The sequence below is a fragment of the Crocuta crocuta genome, unplaced genomic scaffold, assembly GCF_008692635.1.
Source record: "Crocuta crocuta isolate KB4526 unplaced genomic scaffold, BGI_CrCroc_1.0 scaffold15, whole genome shotgun sequence".
In the NCBI taxonomy this organism is placed as follows: Eukaryota; Metazoa; Chordata; class Mammalia; order Carnivora; family Hyaenidae; genus Crocuta; species Crocuta crocuta.
In genome coordinates, this window is record NW_027530508.1 from 1,909,883 (window position 1) to 1,916,528 (window position 6,646).

General features: G+C 51.9%; 1 long non-coding RNA gene across 2 annotated transcripts; it reads left to right on the forward strand.

Moving 5' to 3' along the window:
• Positions 1-6: 6 nt before the first annotated feature.
• Positions 7-5,677, forward strand: LOC144233853 (uncharacterized). Of its 2 annotated transcripts, XR_013335782.1 has the most exons (4): positions 7-262; positions 4,073-4,777; positions 5,052-5,153; positions 5,313-5,677. It is a non-coding gene; the product is annotated as an uncharacterized LOC144233853 (long non-coding RNA). The 2 variants fall into 2 exon arrangements; XR_013335781.1 differs by lacking the exons at positions 7-262; positions 4,073-4,777 and having other exon boundaries at positions 4,868-5,153.
• Positions 5,678-6,646: the final 969 nt, after the last annotated feature.

A 6,646-nucleotide genomic window follows, 5' to 3' on the forward strand; every position in this document is an offset into this window, starting at 1 on the left:
GGCCTCCAGGGCCACTGGCTTGGGCAAGGTCTTTCCTTCCAGTTCAGCCTAGAAGGGACTGGCCGGGCTAGGAATCAGCCAAAGACGCTGTACAGCAGAGGCCATACCCCAGGCTCCACCCCGCAGTGACACCCTCACTCTCTTACAAAGAAGTGCCATGGGCCAGAAGGGTGATAAGATCTCCAGAGTGGCACAGGAAGGAGGTGAGGATGAAGGGACAAGGGGCAGCCTTGCGGCAGCTGGCGAGTTCTCTCCACCAAAGGTTTGTGCCCCAGTGAGGCATCTTATCGCCATGTGATCACACAAACATTCTGGGGTTGTTTTTTCCCTTACAAGGTCTTACAGTAGGGGAGGGAAAAAGTACGTATATATGCTGTGTGGTTCTGTTGACTGCTGTTTCCCTTAACGTCCTTTCATGGACATTTGCCCTTGTCATCAGACACTATTCTTATTACTGAGATCATTTGAAAAAAACAAACCGGAGGGGAAAAAAAAACCGGGAAAATGCTGAAGATGAAGAATAGCTTGGAGCAGGTGGGGAGAGCTGACCGTTGTACACACAGACCAACGAAACAGAACTGAAAATCCAGAAGCAACCCCAGTGCCCGTGGCAACTCAAGGTACATAGAGGCGGCATCGCCAACCAACGGGAAAATGGACCTTTTACAAAGTGGTGCTGGAGCTCCTGGAAGAAGGAAACCATCCAGGAACGAGAAGAAAATGGAAAATGAGGGGGTTACTGTGAACCCAGGAATGAGGAAAACCCTTCTTATTCAAAATCCAGATACAGGATGGGAGAAGAGTGATAAATTTGACGACACTGAAATGAAACAAAAACAAAAAAACTTGTACATCAGGGGAAGAAAGTCACCATTAGCAAAGTAAAAATATAAATTGCAAGCTGGGGGAATATGTTAGGACTTGTATTATACAAATGGTTAATATATAGCTTCTAAAAATAAAACACTGATCGGGGCGCCTGGGTGGTTCAGCGTCTGGTCGGTTAAGCGTCTGACCTCAACTCAGGTCATGATCTCATGGTTCATGGGTTTGAGACCCATATCAGGCTCTGTGCCTGCTTCAGATTCTGTGTCTCCCTCTCTCTGCCCTTCCCCTGCTCGTACTTTGTCTCTTAAAAATAAACAGTAAAAAAATTGTTTTAATAAAAATAAAACACAAATTCATAAAGAAATGCAAATACCCTTTTAAACATATCAAAGACACTCAACGTTGCTCATAATGTGATAAAAACAATCCTGAAACACCGTGTCTTGCTGAGCAGATGGGCACCCCCGCGCTCCTGGGGGGAATGCGAGGGGTACAAACTGCGGAGGGCAGGGCGACAGTACCTAGCCGAGCTACGTGTGCATGGGCCCTCTGACCCAGCCACCCCACTCCCAGGATTCCAGCCCCAAAGATTCTCTGGCAAAACTAGTAAGAGAACACTTGTCGCCCCGCCAGAAGCGGCCTGCAACCTGAGCAGCCAGCCAAGGCCCTGGCGGCTCCTGAGAAGCCATATCACCCCCCACCCCCACCGCAGTGGATGGGCCAGGTGTGTCCAGAGTGCCCAGGAACAGGTGGTTTACACACTCATGATCATGCATATATTACCAACGAGGTGGTGGAGACTGAAGGCCACCACCCACGTGAGTTTCAAAAAACAAAAAGCTTTGCACCCAAAATTTTTTAGGGGCGGGGGGGGGTCCCTGGGTGGCTCAGTCGATTAAGCTGACAGCTGCTAACAGCTCAGAGCCTGGAGCCTGCTTCGGATTGCGGATTGAGTGTCTCCCTCCCGCTCTGCATTGTGCTAAGTGCTTTATGTGTATTACCTCATTTAATCCTTGCACTCTTTTTTGTTTTTTAGATGTATTCATTTTTGAGAGAGAGCAAGTCAGCAAGCAGGGGCAAAGAGAGAGAGAGGGACAGATGATTGGAAGTGGGCTCTGTGCTGGCAGCAGCAAGCCCAATGCAGGGCTTGAATTCACAAACCGTGGGATTACGACTTGAGCCGAAGTCAGACCCTCAACCGACTGAGCTACCCAGGGGCCACTCCCCCTTTAAGTAAGTTCTCCTACCAACATGGGGCTTGAACTCACGACCCTGAGATCTAGAGTTACATGGCTCTACAGACTGAGCCAGGCAGCGCCCCTCCCCCCATTCCTTAACTCCTGAAGGAGGAAACTGAGGCTCAGGTCCATGAAGAGCTCAGCTGACTGACTTGAAGGCCACTCCTTACCCCTGAGGTGCCCTTCTGCTGTCAGAGGCTGCCAAAGGGCAGACTCAAGTCCTCTCCATAGGGGTGGCCTGGATGTTGTCACGAGAGGGCCTCTAAGGATCCCGCTGTTGAGCTGGGACCTCAGGGCAGAGACACGGCTGGCACTGATCTGGGGCAACTCCTCAACCTACAGGAGCCTTTTTCTGCTCAGGCCCAGCTCCACCATGCAAACCAGAACCAGAGGCATAAAAAACAGTCTAATTTTGGAATAACAACCCATGACCAAGCTAGGGCACAGCTTCCGAAAATTAAAAAATATTACACCTCCAGGCACAAAAATAAAAGCTCTCCCCCAAACAAAAGACTCGGCACAGTTAACTTCATGTACGTGGAGAAATCTGGTTGAAGTGTGAATGGAAAAGTACCCATCATGTGCGGCCACTGATGGAAGAGGACACGGGAAGGAGCAGGTGCGAGTGGCCCCGGGATGGTCTCTGGCAGTCCACGGTCATGGTCACAGCGGTGGGGGCTGGCATCCCACGGAGCTGTGGTTGCCGCACTGCAGATGGCGACCTTGTTTTTGTGACGTGTGTGGCTGGGGGAGATCCCGTTTGAAAGAGAAACGGGATGAGTGGGAAACAGTAACCAGATGGACCCTGTGTGGTCCCGTGGGGTGGGAAGGCATGAGGGATAGACAGGCTAGGGGACTGTCCCAGGAAGGTGCCGGGGTTGGGAAAACTCCCGAGGCGGGAGTAAGGAGGAAGATGGGCAGTCTGATACCCTCTAAACCAGTAGGGGTTGAAAACAGAGGGGGTAGAGGCATCTGGCTGGCTTAGTTGGTGGAATATTCTACTTGGTCTCGAGATTGTGGGTTCGAGCCCCACGTTGGGTGTAGAGATTACTTAAAAATAAACTCTTAAAAAGAAAAGAAAAGAAAGGGGGTAGAGAATCAGGGCCTGGAGAGGCAGAGACACAGGCTGGCCTCCCCCCCCCCCCAAGGTTCCTGATACCCTCCCCTTGGGTCCAGGGCCCAGACACCAACTGTGACTCAGCTGATGAAATGCAACCCCATGGCTCATTAATTAAGGAGCCTGCAATTAGCCTGTCTCAGGAACCAGGATCCTCCAGAGAGAACCCCTCTGTCCTGCCTTCCTCTCCCTCCCACCCAAAAGATGAGATCAGGCTTGGGGGGATCTGGCCCCTGGGAAAAAGGAGGGGCAAGAGAGCACGAACACAAGGGGAAATGAGATGCCAGGGCACGCACTGATGCATGAGATGGCCTCGCAAATTGACCCTTGGTAATAAGATGACGGAAATGACAGTAGGCGCCGCCACCCTGAAAGTTTCTGGGGGCAGGCTGGGTGCGGCTGGCTAGACCTGCCCTAACTTGGTCTGCATAATGCTTGCAAATCTGACCACCGCAGTTCAGTCTTAGAGCCCGTCAGTCAGTCCGGGACCAAAGAAACAGATCCAGCAACCGAAATGCCATTTCACACTGGGCTGTCACTCCGCAACACCTCCTAAAGTCCCCCTGTCCCCCATCCACCTCCCGGCCACCTCCCACACTACTCTGCAGCTACTTTGTCGCCTCCCTTTTCAAGACTCCTTGGAAAAATGGATCCCAAGCCTTAGTCTTCATCCTTTCCTCCTGACTTCATGCCCCGTGACTATTCTATTTTTATTTATTTTTTAAGCTTATTTATTTATTTTTAAGTAATCTCTACTCCCAACATGGGATTCAAATTCACAACTCCGTGATCAAGGGTTGCACACTCTTTCAACTGAGACAGCCAGGCATCCCCACTGTGACTATTTTATTTTATTTTATTTTATTTTTAATGTTTTATTTATTTCTAGGAGAGAGAAAGAGAGAGACAGCGTGAGCAGGAGAGGGTCAGAGAGAGAAGGAGTCACAGACTCCGAAACAGGCTCCAGGCTCTGAGCTGACAGTCAGCACAGAGCCCGACGCGGGGCTCGAACCCATGAACTTCGAGATCATGACCTAAGCGAAAGCCGGACGCTCAACCGACTAAGCCACCCAGGCGCCCCTCACTGTGACTATTTTAAACGACCAGTTGCCGATCAAAGTGCCCAGCGCTCCTCCATGCGAAGGGGCGCTCTGTTCCTTCTCTCGACTCTGGACGGGCTTGTGGCTGCTTCGACCAATTGAGTGTAGCAGCAGTGACCCTGTGTGATTTCTGAGGCTGTCATAAAATGCCACATCACTTCTGCCTCACTTTACTGGAACACTGGTCAAGCCCTTGTTTGCTAGAACACTCCCGAAGCATTCTGGAAGCTGGAACGCTCAAGAAGTCCAACTATCCCGAGGCCACCAAGATTCAAAAAGCCACGGGTAGGCAGGCCCTCCAGTCGGCAGTCCCAGCCGAGCCCAGCCTTTGGGTCACCCCAGCCCAGGTGCCCAGGCACATGGGTGAAAAAGTCACCAGAGGATTCCAGCCCCTCGCCATTCGCACGTCCAGTCATTGTGGAGCAGAGAAAAGGCGTCCTTCCTGTGCCCTGTTTGGACTCCTGATTTTCAGAATCTAGGATCCTGATACGGAGGTGGTGGTTTTGTGTCGCTGCCTTTTGGAGTGGTTTGTTTCACAGCAGTAGTAACTGCAACAATGAAAAGAGCCTAGACAGCTNACCAGGAAGGCAAAGCCAGAGTCGTCCTCAGCAGACAGGGGAAGGAGAAAGCCTCAAGATGTTCCTATGCTAATACTCTCCATCCTGACGCGTGCCTGTGCTGTCAGCACAGACAGAGGAACGTGACACTCTCTGGGGCTGGCCACTAACTTGGTCATTTACTGAAGACTCTGTGTGGGACGCATTGCAGGGCCCGGGGACCCACTGAAGAAAGGAACACTGTCTGGTGGGGCAGAGACACAGGGAAACACGTGAATCAAGCATTTTTAAGATCGACCCACAGGAGGAGGAGGTCAGTTCTACTAAGCTTAGTGGTGGGGGCAGAAAAGATGGGGCTCTGGTTCTGATTTCAGAACAATATTTCAGGGGCTGTTTTGGGTGTGTGTGGGGGGGAAGTTAGCGCCACAGCCTCCACTGCTGCTGGGTAATACCATCTCGGTTTTCTCTCAAGCCTCAGTTTCTTTCTCCATTGGACACAGTCCGAGGGAGCTTTATACAGACGCCCCGGGGATGGGCATGGGAGGCAAGCAAAGCCAGACACTTCTCCCTGGACTGTGAATCTGAGCAGAGGGACGAAGCATCAGTCATCCCATGGTGGACGCCGGGCCCATTCGTCCCCCAGATGCTGTGAATATTGGTTGCACATGGCTTACAGCCGACCTGTCCCTGAAGACCTGACCTCAGCCAAGGGCAGCCACCTCACCAAGAAAATGCCTGGGGGATCCCCTCCGCCCCCCGGCCTCCTTGACCAAGAACTAATACTCAGATACATAAAAAAATCAACCCCCAGGGTCGCCTGGGTGGTTCATTCGGTTATGTGGCCGGCTCTTGATTTCAGTTCGGGTCATGATCTCACGGTTTGTGGGACCGGGCCCTATGTTGGGCTCTGTGCTGACAGTGCGGAGCCTGCTTGGGATTCTTTTTCCTCTCCCTCTCTGCCCCTCCCCCCACTCACATTCTCCCTCTCTCTCTCTCAAATAAAATAAACATTAAAAAAAAATTACCCCCCCCCCCTTGCCTCAAGGCAGGGCAACTCTGGAGCTCCCCAGAGCTGAGGCCAGACTCTGGCTGACACATCCTCGCCCGGCTTCTTCCCCTGCCCAGTCCTGCCTTGCTCCCTCCTTCCCTCCCTTGTCAATCACGCGGACAAGAACCCCCATCTCAGGGGCTGCTGCTGGGGACATCCGACACAGCCATTCCAGGAGTCCTTCCCGATTCATGTTTCTCAAGCCTCCAGAACCATTCGGTCTCTCAGCCCAGGTTTCTAGCTTTCCTTTACGTTATGAGCTCTTTTTTTTTTTTTTTTAAATATTTTTATTTATTTCTAGGAGAGAGAGAGACAGCGTGAGCAGGGGAGGGTCAGAGAGAGAGGGAGACACAGAATCTGAAACAGGCTCCAGGCTCTGAGCTGGCAGTCAGCACAGAGCCCGACGCGGGGCTCAAACCCACGAACTGTGAGATCGTGACCTAAGCGAAAGTCGGACGCTTAACTGACTAAGCCACCCAGGCGCCCCACGTTATGAGCTCTTAATAAGCTTTCAGTGAATTCCTTTTGCTCACATTTAGCAGATCTTGTTAGAGAACACAGAACCAGGAGTAGAGGGCCGGCACCAGACCCTCAAGAACATGAGGGGCGTGTCGAATTGTCCAGAAAGGGCCAGAAGGTAGCAAAACGGACATGCACGTTCCAGTTTGGACCCCGGTGTCCTGTGGCAGGTGGGGATGAAGCAGTCTTTGGAGTCACGTGACCTCCTGAGGGCAGGGTTCTGGCAGATTCTGGTCCAC